General features: G+C 37.7%; 1 protein-coding gene across 1 annotated transcript in view; it reads left to right on the top strand.

The window, feature by feature from the left end:
* ANTXR2 (ANTXR cell adhesion molecule 2) overlaps positions 1–15477 on the top strand; it is a 137243-nt gene that overhangs the window by 84122 nt on the left and 37644 nt on the right. The window lies entirely within an intron of this gene.

The following is a 15477-nucleotide window of genomic DNA, read 5'->3' as shown; positions in this document are numbered from 1 at the left end:
GCCTCCATCAAACGCGCGGGAGTGCGCAGCAGGAGTTTGTTTGGTTTTCAAAGCAGTGTTTTGTTTCTGCAATAACAAGGTAACTTATAAATGATGCATTACCACCCGTTCTTTTTTTTTTTTTTTTTAATTTGAAAAGGGAGAGTTAGAGAAGCAGAAAGGCAAAGAAAGAGGAGAGCACAGCACCGTTTTTTGGAGTGGTTCCACAAACCCGTTAAATCCCCGCGGAGCTTCTTGGCTGAACCTGAGGTTATGTTAACGTTCAGGCCGCAATCCCTCATTCACCAGTAAGCAGATGTAAATGTATATACTGCCCTGGAAGGCTCCTAGTAATAGTAACACCCGTGATGTTCACCCACACTGTTTGTTTTTATTTATTTTTAAACATATTTTTGTTGATTTCAAAGAGAGAGAGAGAGACAGAAATATCACCGAGCCATGCCAGCGGGGCCACTGTTTGTTTTTAAACTTATACCACGGGGCTCCTTATGACATGGAGGTGAAATATAATTTGATTTTTTCTGATCGGTACACTCTTTTAGTAAAGCGAAGTTAGGAAAATTGCTTCGACTTTAATTTTCTTCCTCGTTATAAAGGCTTCATGTCTATATTTGGATATTAAAAATAAGATTTTAAGTCAAAAGTAAGAACTTCATGGTACTGGTAAAGGCAGCATTTTTCTTTTCTGAGGGGGTTTCCCCCTCTAACATCCAAGTTCAGCCAGAAAAAAAAAAATTGTGTAATTTTCTCTGGGAATATGGCAAAACTCACAATTATGCACACACAGATATATGACATAAAGAATTGTTTAAAATAGCCAGTTAAGTAAAACCCCAGGGTATAGTACGATAATACAGACCCTATAGTCATGTAAATTATTATAATTAAGAAAATGTAGGCCAGCCCGTGTGGCTCAGTGGTTGAACATGACCTATGAACCAGGAGATCACAGTTGATTCCAGTCAGGGCACATGCCGGGGTTGTGGGCTCAATCCTCAGTGTGGGGCGTGCAAGAGGCAGAGAGAATCAATGATTCTCATCATTGATGTTTCTATTTCTCTCTCCCTCTCCCTTCCTCTCTGAAATCAATAAAAATAATATATTGAAAAGAAAATGTAGGCTCCCTCACCTGTGGAACTCTCTGCATGACCATTTGAGATGAAGGACAGGTGCTGACCTAAAGGCATCCTTTGGAGTGGGAGGAGCCAGGGAGCAATGGCCTGGGGACAGATGCTAGTGTGTAGCAAAGTGTTCACCAGTTAGTGGTGAAATAAGCAATATAAGTGCATGGTGAGTTTCCAATTGAGCTAAATTTATTTTGTTGAGATTACTTTTGTTATTTATGCAAATACAATTTTAATTTTCTGAGATGATGGTAGCTGCTTAAAAAACAGTCCATTCTGACAGAACTCAATGTTAGTCTTCAATTTCTAAAAATCTACCCAAACAAATCTGAACATAGGGCAGGTTCGTTGAAAAGGCACCACAGTAACTGATAACTTCAGAGGCACATGGTTTCAGACTGGTTCTCCTGTTTACATCTCTCATTCTAGATTTATGTTCACTCCTCTGACCGTCCTGCTCTTGAATTCTCATGCTCAAATCAAACTGGCCTTGCCCTCCTCAATGTGGATTCTTCAACCCTTCTAACCCTCCCAAGGATCACTCTGACTTCCTGATGCTTACAGATCACCCAGTGCTCAGAAATATCAATCGCTTCATCTTCAGACCGAGTGAACACCTTGATAGCAGAGATGTTATGCCACATCACATTTGCAAACTGTAAACCACTTGTGTTACTGAAAAGATTGACACCTTCACTCAAATGGTTTGATGTGCTGCTCATGACTGCATTCTTGAACTTAGTTTTTAGGTTCCATCTAAATACAGAGTGGGGCAAAAGTAGGTTTACAGTTTTGAGTACGTAAAACAGTTTATTCTTATATTATTATTTATTCATTATTGTATTATTTTCCATAAGAATAACTGAAACTACTTTTGCCCCACCCTGTATGTTGTGCCATAATAGATTTTAGGGACTGTAAGGAAACCCTTTCTTTTAGCATGAGTCAGTATAATTGTACACAAAATGCCCATAGTACTTTCATACCTTTCCTTTTTAAAAAAATATTTTATTGATTTCACATAGGAAGGGGGAGGGAGAGAGAAATAGTAACATCAGTGATGAAAGGGGATCATTGATCGGCTGCCTCCTGCATATTCCACACTGGGGATCGAGTCCACAACTGGGGATCGAGTCCATATGCTCTGACTGGGAATGGACCTGTGACCTCATCGTTCATAGGTTGATGCTCAACCACTGAGCCACGTTGGCCTGGCATACCTTCCCTTTTTTTGTATACTTAAATGAAATAGTAGAGAAAAAATATCAATGAAAAAAAACCTATAAAGTGATTGCTTACCTTTGATTTCTGTAAGATTTGAAGTTTTATATGGTTCTTTAGGCCAATTATGTTTCATCACTGGGAAAGAGTACCACTAGACCTTCCTGTCCTTTATGTTACTAGTAGTACCTTTCATTCTTATTATTTCTTGTCTTTACATTTCCTGGCATCCTTATGATACCTTAAATACCCTGTTTAAATTAGTAGAAGTAATTATTAACTTTGGATAATACATATTTGAAAGAAATTTTTACTAAAATAACCCATATCATGAACATGCCATTGTTATTACAATCCCACTGACTGATAGATGTATGTTTACATCTGTATATGGGTGTGCATAATATGATGAACATAAGTATATGTATATATTTCCATAGAATATGTTTTTTCTCAGGGTGTATGTCATCAACTAATGTCCATTTCAATGGAAAATAACAAACTTATCAGAGTACTTTTTCATACAACTTCTTAGCTTAAATAAACCCATTTCTTAATTATGCATATTAGCTGGCAAAAGTGTTGACTTAATTTGGTTTCCTAATGTGAAATATAGAATATACTTAAATTACCAAAACATTTATTTGTTCAAAGAAAATGTAAGTAGAACTTGGATAGTGAATTGCATTTTTACTGTCCTGGTCCAGACATAATTTGTATTTAGTCTCATCATATACATTTTATGTACCAACTTAAAAGTTTAGGTAAAGATTTTTCTTGGTTGAAATTGATCATCAACCTGCTTGTCCACTATGAAGCACAATTTTAGTTTGAATCAAAATAAGAGATTTCTAACGTGTTTTAAAAAATGAAGCACTATTTCTTACAATAAATTTTTCTACTAAAGTCATTTCCTGACACTAAGGATTTAACAAAGAGTTTATTGTGAATTCAGTATATTTCATTCAATTAACATTAATGACCCCAGTGAGAACAGTGTGCACACACACTTATACACAGGATTCTATGGGTTTGCAATTACACATATACATCATATATCACGTAATATTTTAATTGCCTAACAGAGTTAGTAAGAAAATTTGTAAGACATCTATATATATAAAAGCCTAAGCAACCAGCCAATCTGCTGACTGTCTGACTGTCTGGTAGCTATGAAGCACAATGACCATCAGGGGGCAGACACTCCAACCAGTAGCTATGATGCACACTGACCACCAGGGGGCAGACACTCAATGCAGGAGCTGCTGAGCTGTGGTGACTTGGCAGCTGCGGTTCTTGGGTGACACACCCAGAACCACAGAGGAGGGAGCCCGATTCCAAAGTGTGTCACCCGAGTACCGCCCTCTCGCAATCTGGGACCCCTAAGGGGATGTTGGAGAGCTGGTTTTGGCCCGATCCCTGCAGGCCAGGCCGAGGGACCCCACCGGTGTACAGATACACCAGGCCTCTAGTGTTTTAATAAATATTTAAATAGCACATTTATATACATGGCATAAAAAGTTCTATAGTTATGAGTATTTACTCTCTGATTATCTTTCTCTGACCCTCATTTATCCCCTTTTTCCTACCTCTTAGCATTAGTTGATTCCTAAGTTTTAACCCTTGATCTTATGTTTTTTCTCATCCTACTTTTCTAGAGAGCACACAGATTTTCACTGTTTCACTATCATAATAGGCACGTCATTTTTCGAAAATCTATCCTCTCTCCTGAATTTTGCTTGCATGTCTCTGTAAACTTATATGAATTTTCCTCTTGGATATTCTATTGTCACAACATTATCTGTTTTTACCTGGACCTACCGTATTCCCTGTGTATAGCTTTCAAATTTTAACTTTTCTCTCTTGTTCTCTCTATCCTTCACCTGATGCATCTAAGCTAAGGCCCAGCAGACCTTATGGTTCTCACAACTCAATGAGTGGGGTAAAAACTTTAACTTCCTAATTCAGAGTATGATGTCCTACGTCAACAAGTAACAATATTTCCCTATAATGTTCACAAGATATTGATTCAATGAAAAGAATTGTGTCTATTAATGCCCCTCTTCATTTTATTATAATTGAATAAAAATGAACTATTGATAAATATATGCATTAGACTCTACTGATTCTTAAGAGATACATCATTTTAACTTTGTAGAATTTAAATGTTTTTGTTATCAGGACTTATAATTTTACCTTCATGATTCTACCCCGAAACTAAGCTACTTGAGAAAATTAAGACGTCAGTGCAATTCTCAAGTGGACAAATTTGAATTATTTCTTATAACAATACTAGAGGCCTGGGGCATGAAATTCATGTACTCGGAGGGTGGGGGGTGAGTTCTCAGCCTGGCCTGTGTCCTCTCACAGTCTGGGAGCCCTCAGGGGATGTCCAACTGCTCCCCAGGGGGGGTCAGGCCTAAGCCATCAGTTGGACATCCTTAGTGCTGCCGCAGAGGCAGGAGAGGCTCCGCCACTGTCACTGCACTCGCCAGCCTGTGAGCCCAGCTTCTGGCTGAGCAGCGCTCCCCCTCTGGGAGTGCACTGACCACCAGGGGGCAGCTCCTGCATTAGCATCTGCCCCCTGATGTTCAGTGCGCATCATAGCGACCAGTTGTTCTGCCATTTGGTCAATTTGCATATTAGCCTTTTATTATATAGGATGGCTGAGGATGCTGCTGCAGTGTTATTTATATTGGGTGATGATTTATCATTTTTGGATGATGATTAATTTTAAATTTATTATTAAATCTTAAAATTTTCAGAGTTATAAATGCATGACACAATTCTTTTCCCTTAGGTTGAATTCTGAGTAGATTAAGGCTTATACTTTTTAATTCCCTTTATCAGGATATGTTTATTTTGCTGCTTGCAGTTGCATTCTTCTCATTTTTTTTCTTTTTTTAAGCCTCAACTACTTTATTCTTTTTTTTCCCTTTACTGATTAAGGTATTACAAATATGTCCTTATCCGCCCCCCCCCCCCGTTGTCCCCTCATCCCCCCTCATGCCCTCACACCCCCCCCCCCCCAGTGTCTGTATCCATTGGTTATGCTTATATGCATGCATACAAGTCCTTTGGTTGATCTCTCCCCCTTCATTTTTTTTTAATATATTTTTTATTGATTAAGATATTACATATGTGTCCTTGTCCCCACGTTACTCTCTACCCCCCCCCCCCCCCCCCCCGCTCATGCCCTCACCCCCCCCGTTGTCCATGTCCATTGATTAGGCCTATATGCTTGCATATAAGTCCTTTGGTTGATCTTTCCCCCTTACCCCCACCCTCCCCTACCTTCCCTCCAAGTCCCGACAGTCCAATCAATGCCTCTCCGTCTCTGGATCAGTCCTTGTTCATCAGCTTATGTTGTTCATTATATTCCACAAATGAGTGAGATCATGTGGTATTTATCCGCTCTCCAGTTCCATCCATGCTGTGGCAAATGGTAAGAGTTCCTTTTTCTTCTTCCTCTTCTTAAAGAATACCTTTCAGCATTTCAGATAATGCTGGTTTGGTGGTGATGAACTCCTTTAGCTTTTTCTTATCCGTGAAGCTCTTTATCTGACCTTCTATTCTGAATGATAGCTTTGCTGGATAAAGTAATCTTGGTTGCAGGTTCTTGCTATTCATCACTTTGAATATTTCTTGCCACTCTCTTCTGGCCTGCATGGTTTCTGTTGAGAAATCAGCTGACAGTCGTATGGGTACTCCCTTGTAGGTAACTGACTGTCTTTCTCTTGCTGCTTTTAAGATTCTCTCTTTATCTTTTGCTCTTGGCATTTTAATTATGATGTGTCTTGGTGTGGTCCTCCTTGGATTCCTTTTGTTTGGGGTTCTCTGCGCTTCCTGGACTTGTAAGTCCATTTCTTTCACCAGGTAGGGGAAGTTTTCTGTCATTAATTCTTCAAAAAGGTTTTCAATATCTTGCCCTCTCTCTCCTTCTGGTACCCCTATAATTCTGATGTTGGTACGCTTGAAGTTGTCCCAGAGGTTCCTTACACTATCTTCATATTTTTGGAATCTCTTTTCTTTTTTCTTTTTCGGTTGGGTATTTTTTGTTTCTTTGTATTTCAAATCTTTGACTTGATTCTTGGGATCCTCTTTTCTGCTGCTGGATCTCTGTAAATTATTCTTTATTTCAGTCAGTGTATGCTTAATTTCTAGTTGGTCCTTTTTCATGTCCTCCATGGTCTCACTATACTTATTGAGGGATTCATTAAATTTATCGGCGGTTTCCATAAAATTCTTGAAAAACCTTATAAACGTGGCCTTGAACTCTATATCCAATCGTTTGCTTTCCTCCATTTCTGCCATTTGTGACCTGTTTCTTTGTCTCCGCATTTTGGCAGTTTCCCTGTGTTGATAGAGTGGCCCTGCGCGCCAGGTGTCCTGTAGGGCCCAGTAGCTCAGCCTCCCCAGTTACCTGGGGTGGACACTCTTGGTGCACTCTTGGTGCCTTGGTTGTTGTAGAATCACTGGGAGGAATTGACCTCCAGGCCAATTGGCTGTGAGAATCAGCTGTGTCTAAAGTGGGAGAACTTCTGTGCTGAAGACATCCTTCTGGGGCAAGACTTGCTTCAGTGGGGCTTTGGTGCTCACTGAGTCTGCTCCCTGAGTGTGTCCCTTATGGATCTGAGGAGTTGCAGTCTGGATGGTCCCCCTCTGACCACTGGGTACAGTGGCTCCTGGATCTAAGGAGGTGCTAATTCAGCCTCTACCTGAGGCCACACAGCAGGAGCCAGGAAGAGGCTCAGCTGTGAAGCAATGCAAGCCGCTGCAGGGCCTTGGGCCTTCTCTTGGAAGTTCTGGGTCTGCCTGGCTCGGCTGCAGTTAGGTACATTCACATGCAAAAGCCTCTGCCGCAGCCTGGGTGGGGCGGGGTCTCAGGGAATCAAAGGGCGGAGAAAGCAGCTATGGCCGATTCTCCGCCCGGAGTCGCGCGTCTCAGTGTCCTGGTAACGGCTGCAAGCACCTCTGAGGGAAAGCCGCCCTCAAGTTCGCCCGCTGCCGGACAGACCAGCCTCTCCCCGTATGAGTCCTGGGTCCCCAGAGACTTCCCGGAACCGGAGTTCAGAGCCGTCGGGAGCTTGTGATTCCAAAAAGACAGCCGCGTCCTCAGGCGCCACCCCCTTTCTTTGCGCGCGCGAGCCGCAGTACCTCTGCACTTCACCTCCACAGCACCTCTGGCTCTCAGCGTGCTTTTCTTTCCTTCTAGTTGTAGAATTTACACTCAGCCAGCCTTCCTGCTGTTCTGGATGATGTTTGCTCAGTCCTTTGCGGTAATTTTCAATTGTTGTGTGAGGCGACAATTTCCCGGTGTTTACCTATGCCGCCATCTTAGTTTTTTCCCCCCTTCATTTTTTTTCTAAGGCAGATTTAATGTTTGTTTTATAGTCGATTGAAGAAGAGTTTTCAATGATGGAATTCTTGTGAGATCTGTATTTATCCCAGTGAAATCATACATTATAATTTCAACCTATTGCAGAATCATTTTCTGTGCAGCAGCTTAGTCCAGTTTATAGAAGTGCTGGCTCTTCTCAACAGTGAGAAGAGGACTGAATCTTAAGTTCAGTTCCTCCTCTCCACAAGGAGTGGCATGGCTTTACCTGTCCTCTGAATCCAGATTTATAGACTAGTCTTATGCTCTTAACTAGATCAGTTCCTCTTTCATTAACAACTTAAAGTATGGCAGCTGTCTGAGCTGTTGGTTGTAAATTTGCAAATGTCTACTTCCTTAATCTCTGATACAAAAGGCAGCAGATAACAGGATCAAAGTTTCAGGACCTGCGGTTTTTACAGCCTGAGAGGAGGCTGGGAGGGTGGAGGGAGTGGGGCATAGAAGAGATGGGAGGAAGTGTTACCTTGGGGAGAAGGGGATAACTTCTGTCATTAATCTTAATTAATTGCCAAGAGTTTTAAATCTGAGTTATTAATACTGAAGTTAAGCCCTTAACATACTGTTCCTGCTTTGGTATCCGATGCTCTATTATGAGATAAGAGGTTTAGGAGGGAGGTGTGTGTGTGTGTGTGTATGTGCATTTTACATAAATATTTTCATTTACATCTTTCAAAGATTCCCCTGGCTTAATATTCAGGCCTTCACCTTTAACAGTTACTGTGGAACAGTTAGGAATTACAGACAAGTAACAATAAATCCAAATAAAATCCCTGGGCATAGCAACAGCAGTAAATCTGAGTAATATTACTATCATGTTTACCAGAATACAAAATACTTCACTGAAGAGGAAATGTGAAATAGGAAGAGGGAGAATCAAGAGCTAGAAAGGAGAAATGATGGAAAGAACAAAGAGAAAGAATGAAAAATGGGGAAAAGATATTATTCCCCTGAAAAATATGCAGGTGATGGGAGAATGAAATGTTTATTTAAATAAATTACAAATTATATGTGTGTAAGGCTGCATATTTCACTGCTGCAACTCTAATCAACAAATGGAACCTTGAAATGACTAAGAAGTCTCCTCTTAAAATCTCCTTTCCTGCCTCTCCCCTGGCAGCTGTTCCATGCATGTATTTTTGGGGTTGAACTCCTTTCACCATTGAATCTGTTAATGTTCTGAGATACTTTTCAATGTGCCATTGCCTCTAACTGTATTAATTATAATCATTTTGGCTATGGAAAAATGTCTTGTAATTCTTCATAGAGAAATCTTTTAAAAACAGAGAAAGCTTAAACTTCAGAAATATGATTTCAGGATTGTATCATATTCTCCATACATTTGGACAAACTAAAAAGAAAAGGTCTGTAATGAAAACATACAGCATACCAAATTAATTTAGGTTTTACCGATTTTCAAATTTAGTTTTTACATGTATATCTTATATCTGATGTCTGTAACCTGAATTACAGTGGTAAGTTAGAGTCAGTGGCTTGAAGAGTCTTGTCTACAAATTTAAAATTATAGATTTGGCTCTGAGGTATATATTTCTTCTTTACAGTAATTTTTTGTTCTTTTTATGGTCAACTTTAAATGTAAATAGGACAAGCATGAAACAGTGTTCATTTATTTTACTTATCCACCTCTTTATTTTTTCACATAGTAACTAATTATTGGAGAGACTAAAAAAATCAAGTCTGCAGATGCCAAGAGTTTAGATTTTAATTTATAGGCACTGGAGACAGTAAAGTTTTGGAGCTGGACAACAATATGCTCAAGTAAAATTAGAATTAGGCTCTTGGAAAGTTTGCAAATAAATTTGTGACAGGAGTGGAGAGAATATGTGGTTTTCTGTATATCCTAGCCCTGTATCAATGTGTTTATCTTTGTATGTAGTCTCTCATCATGAGTCACAAAAAGAATCACATAAAATTATGATGTAGCAGGTCTGGTGGAATATCATGTTGTCAAGTAATTTCTTGGATAAAGTAATTTTTTCCCCCAGTAGAAATCCCACCTCGCCCCTTCCTCCTCTCTCTTTCTTTCTTCCTTCCTTCCTTCTTCCTTCCTTCCTTCCTTCCTTCCTTCCTTCCTTCCTTCCTTCCTTCCTTTCTTTTTCTTTCTTCCTCCCCTCCCTCCCTCCCTCCCTCCTCCTCCCTCCCTTCCTTCCTTCCTTCCTTCCTTCCTTCCTTCCTTCCTTCCTTCCTTCCTCCTCCTCCTCCTCCTCCTCCTCCTCCTCCTTCTCCTCCTCCTCCTCCTTCTTCTTCTTCTTCTAGAACAGTCAGAAATGTATGGCTTCAGATATCTTTTCTGATTTGTCAGGGGTCATCTTTTTGCTTCTTAGACATTTTTAGATAGACAACAAGCTCAGGCTTATAATATAGATGCATGTGTGTGTTTACATGTGTGTGCATGCATGTATATGTGGGGGTTGTTTATGTGTCTAATGGGGGGCAGAGCATTGTACTTGTTAAAGGCACTCATAATTTCAGGAAAGAGCAATTTATAGGAAAGATTTAGAACTCAAATTCAGATAACAGTTATTGAGTACCTACTATTATTTAGGTATTTAAACTCTTAACAGTATTAAGAGTAGGTGTGATATTCCTCCCATTTTGCAGATGAAGAATGTGAGACCCAGAGATGTTTTGTGAACTTACCAAGGTTACATTGCTAAAAAGTAACCAAGTCTAGATTTAAACCCAAGTTGTTTAAATTCCCAGTTCAGTGAATGCTGTCATTTTACAGTGTGACACTTTATTCCACTCCCCATTCAGTTAATAACTGATTGGATTAAGGCTATTATATAGGTAGAGAAGTACTTTTAAAATTTCAGTTTTGAATTTGATTCTCCTGTGATGAAATGATCAATTTTGTGTCTATGTCTGTACCAATATACTGATAAATCATTTCAACAGGTCTTCAGAATGTATGCATATTACTCTGTTATATATAACATTTAATTTTATACTTAATAATACTTAATTTAATATTATATATATATTTAATTCTACATGCATATATAAGTAAAAGGCAATAGTTAGAAATGGCAGTAAGTTCCACAAAAAATTTATTTGCATCTTAAAAGTAGCATAATTCAACTCCTTGCTATACTGTGAACTTCCACCCCTTCTTTAACTCTGTACCTCAGAAGGAAGAGCAGATTTGAAGAAATAAGAAGGATGATATAATTTGTACATTCCAGGAATTATAAGTACTTTTCTAGGCTGGAGTAAGAGTCTGGTAGTTGGGAATAAGTTATGGGAAGAAGGCAGAATTACAGATATGCCTAAAGTCCTCGGTTGAATATTGGTAACAAATGCACTACATTTGGAGGCATTAAACTTGACATCTCTATACTGTCATTGATCATCTTGAAACCAAGCATAAATTTACTCATCTTTTTGGTCCTTGGTTTTCTCATTTGTATATAGAGAAAGAAATTATCACCAAGATATTTTTGAATTTTAGCAATCACGTTTTTCGTCTAGTTCCAAGCAGGCCAGCTCTATGAAGATAGAACTTTTTCTGTCATGTTCACTAGGAGAACCCCAGGACCTTGCACTTGGCCTCTCAGCCAGTAGGCTTCAGTAATCTTTGATGAGTAAAATAATATAATCTTTGATGAGTAAAATAATTTTTGTAGATAGAAAGTTAAGTTCATTGTTTACAAGTATGTTTAAATTCACACTTTTTTAGTAATTAGACATTTCATGAGGCCACTAATAATTAATAAACACATATAAACATTTTACAAGTTACTATAAGAATTAAAAGGTAGCATATATTTCTCACAATATTCTGGAACATGTTTGAATGTTATAACAAATATAAAAAATATCCATAATAAATATTTGGCTACCAGTAGCTTAAAATAAATGGAAAATACTGCATATGGAAGAAAATGAAGAGGATACAGATTTAAGAGAACAGTGTATTTAAATTTTATGCCAGTTTTGTCTTTATAAGACGTCTACTTCTTGCTGCTTTTCTTCTTTCAAAAAAAGAGAAGATATTAATGTGATATTTGATTATTTCCATTGTCCATTGTCATTTTGATGTGTCGCAACTTGCTGCCTAGTGTCACTACTGCAATAGAATTTAAAAGTAAGGTTTATTTTATTTAATACTAGTATAAGCAGTGGAGTTCTAATGTGTTCCCATCATTAAGTGCATATAGCTCCATGGAACTGTCCTCCCATTGGGCCACTTTGGAATCGATTTTCCAAGTTGGGCTAGCAATGGTAGACAAATGCTAAGTGAAAATCAATCACTTTGTAAGTCAGCTAAATATACTCTTTTTATTAAGTGTTTGTTTGTTTTTGCTATGGATGACAAGTAACACTTGTGGTGACCTCTAGCCTTTGAATGCTTTTAACATAAGCCTTGAAGGTCTATGGCCTGATTATAATTTTATTCTTACATTAGAATTATCTTAATCTTGATTGATTAGCTAAAAGTATCTTTTAGATATTATTTATAAATAGAAAATATTTGATTTATTATTTTGATCACAAATTCTTAGACCATTAATATTTCAAATGCCTGTGAGAAATATTTCATTACAAAGTTGATGGAAATAGCAACCTGTTATTGGGAAATACAAGGATGTAGCAAATACCTTAACCTTAAAAGATAACTATATACCTTAGCTAACTATGTTCCTTAAATAACCATAGTGATGTTGGGACAGTGTCAGGAACAAAAACTGTGACAGCCAGCATAGAAAGTCAAAACCTGAGGGATATACTTAACTAAAATAATTAGAATACAAGTCTATGGAAGTCAGCATACATTACAATCATTATTTACATCATCATTAACGATAAAAAGCCAACACAATCTCTAATGCAGTAGCTAAGTGCCACGCATTATACTAGTTATCTTACATATGTTAGTCTAATTCTCAAAACAACTTGTGGAAAAGGGCTTTTATCCCCATTTTATGGATAAGGAAACTGAAGCTCAGAAAGGTCAGGTAAGTTGCCGGGATCCTGCAGGTAGAAGGTGAGTGAATGTATTAACTTAGTTTGAGCTTTAAATAGTTTATTGGAAATTTTAGTTAGCCACTTAAATTCTGCTTTAATTTACGTTTCACAATTAATTGGACAAATATACAGAAAATGCACCACAGTTTTTATGGTTTTAGTTGTAATTTATAATCCCATGAGTATAAACAATGAAATTAATGGAAATTAATGGGAATTTTTAGTAAACCACTTAAATGACAGGCATCACTATATGCACAAAGGAGACCAACAAAGGTCAAACAATTGGTAAGTGATGAAATTTAAATTCAGAATTTAATGTCACCAAAACTTCACTTACATTACAATGGAATTACTGACTTGTAAAGATACAGTTTACCAATGAGTAAATTCTTGGGGCATTGGCGGACCCTGAGATTTTAAGTGCATTTCTCTCTACAATAATTATTATTCATATATTTTAACTGGGTGTATTGGCCTGCATTTTCTCAGGAAGACCTCCACAGAGGTAAGGATTATGGCAGTATGGTCACCACCTGGGATGGTGACAGCTGCTGCAGCCGAATCCAGCCCTTGTCATCACTAATGACCTGCATTTGACACTTTATCCCAGCCATCCTTGTTTAATGTACAATGTATTGCATTAGAATAATTATGACCTGTCATCCTCTATTTAACGGACAGCTCTTAGTCATCCCAGACATGCAAATGTCATGTGATAATGTACCAAACCCATGCTAGTTCCTGTGTTCTCAGCCTGTTGGTGGGTTCCTGTGTTCTCTCTTTCCTTTTTTCTCACAATGTTCAAATACATTTTATACCTAAATTGAAGCAATTTTAGTTTATTGCTGATATTGAAAGGGTTAGACGCCTTCATTTTTAGATAATAGCCAGACATTTATTAAGGGATAATATTTTCTGAACATAAAGCATGGTCAATGGATTTAGAGTCCCTATTCGTCCTGCTAAAAATACTGGTGAGCTGAAGTAGAAATAAGAGAAAGGAATAGTAGTGCTGACTCGAGGAAAGGATGATGACCACATCCAAATGATATAAATCATGTATGGAGGGTACTATGCCTATATTAAACACTTTATTTTAATTTACAGATCTGAGTGACTCCCAAGGACTTTCCCTTCTCTCCTTCTTTCTTTCATTTAGTTTTAGGGAAAGAAACACAGGGGATTCACTATATTATTGAAATGGAACTCCACCTTGATTTTAAGTCATCATAGTGTTGTTGCATATCTGTTAACTGGGTTTAGAAATAACTGTGTCCCAGAGAGTGAAGATTGTGACTTTTTAAATAGACTTGTATTATCTTTGTTTTGCTTAAGGCCCTACTCATAGACTTCTGTTATGGTTTATTTTACTTAGGAGAGTTAATCTAAAATGTGCTACTGAATTTCTGTGTATCTTAATTTGACACTTTAAGAAAACAAAATAAGTCATGCCTGAAATTTGGAATAGCACATGCCTTCTATTCATTATGTGGTTTACCCCAACTTTATTGTCAGAAATCCAAGTTCAATATAATCTTTTGCATTCATCAGCTGATTGGCCTTGAGCAAGTTATATAACCTCTCTGAACTTTTTTTTTTTTTTTTTTTTTTTGAAGCAACATTTTTCAGCTGAGGCTTTTATCTGAACCACAGAACAGAAAAAAATAATATAAGGGACTATTTTCTCATTCTCCCAAGTATGTTATACAACTAGCATATGGCTTATATGAGAAGTTATTTTATCATATACAATAGAGCCTTCAACAGTCTTAATGTAATTATTTAACCCTGGTTGTGAAAGGCTAATGAGGATTTAAAAGTTTCTTCCACTTTACATATTTTTACCACAGTTTTTCTCATTTGTTGAGAAATATGAGCATAATACTTTGATTTTGCAAGCCAAAGTGAATGCAGTCAACTAATAATTTATTTTCTTTAGTTCCCAGATTATTACTCAGTAAAAAGGAGCTTTCTCTAAAACTAAATTTAACTTCTCAAATATGTACATTCTGGATAAAGTATCATTTTATAACAGTAATGAATGGTGAGAAGAGAAATCTGTTTTTAAATAGGCTTATTCTATTACATATTTGTGATATTAAGTTTCTGTATACATTATGTTCTCTTTGGAATGCAGCTTTTTTTAGAGTTTTATAATATCCACTGACAAGTCACTTAACCATAGATAATAATTGTGATGCATGACTATATGTTTTTACCATAAGTTGTATTGTTACTCAAAAGTGACCTTGATAGGGAAGCGGAAGGCAAGAGAGACATGCAGGGCCTCTTGAGAGCACGTGGAGTGATGCGTATCGGGAGAAGACACTAAAGATTTATTGTCTGTGGCAAAGGAAACACAGATCTCTGCTTGTGCAATAAGTGTTTTTGACATTGCCCACCACGGTATAGGGTGATTAGAAGTTGTATGTTAAAATCTTCTGCTGGAACAAAACAAACAGCTTTACAGTGTTGCTTATATTATGACCTTAGATTGCTTGTTTAGTCTTTATAGCATTTAAAACACGAATGATGGTCCAGGCCGGTTGCTCAATGGTTAGAGAGTCAGCCTGCTATCTGAAGGGTTACAGGTTCAATTTCAGTCAAGGGCATATACCTCAGTTGTAGGTTCCCTTAAGCACATTCTTAGGCTAAAACTCATTATCTTTTTCTTAATATTGTAATAGCACTTACCACACAGGCTTGTTTGAAGATTGAGATAGTAAAGCACATAGCTCAGTGATT

Source organism: Myotis myotis, unplaced genomic scaffold, assembly GCF_014108235.1.
Source record: "Myotis myotis isolate mMyoMyo1 unplaced genomic scaffold, mMyoMyo1.p scaffold_m19_p_1, whole genome shotgun sequence".
Taxonomy (NCBI): domain Eukaryota; kingdom Metazoa; phylum Chordata; class Mammalia; order Chiroptera; family Vespertilionidae; genus Myotis; species Myotis myotis.
This window is presented reverse-complemented; position numbering and strand designations above follow the sequence as displayed.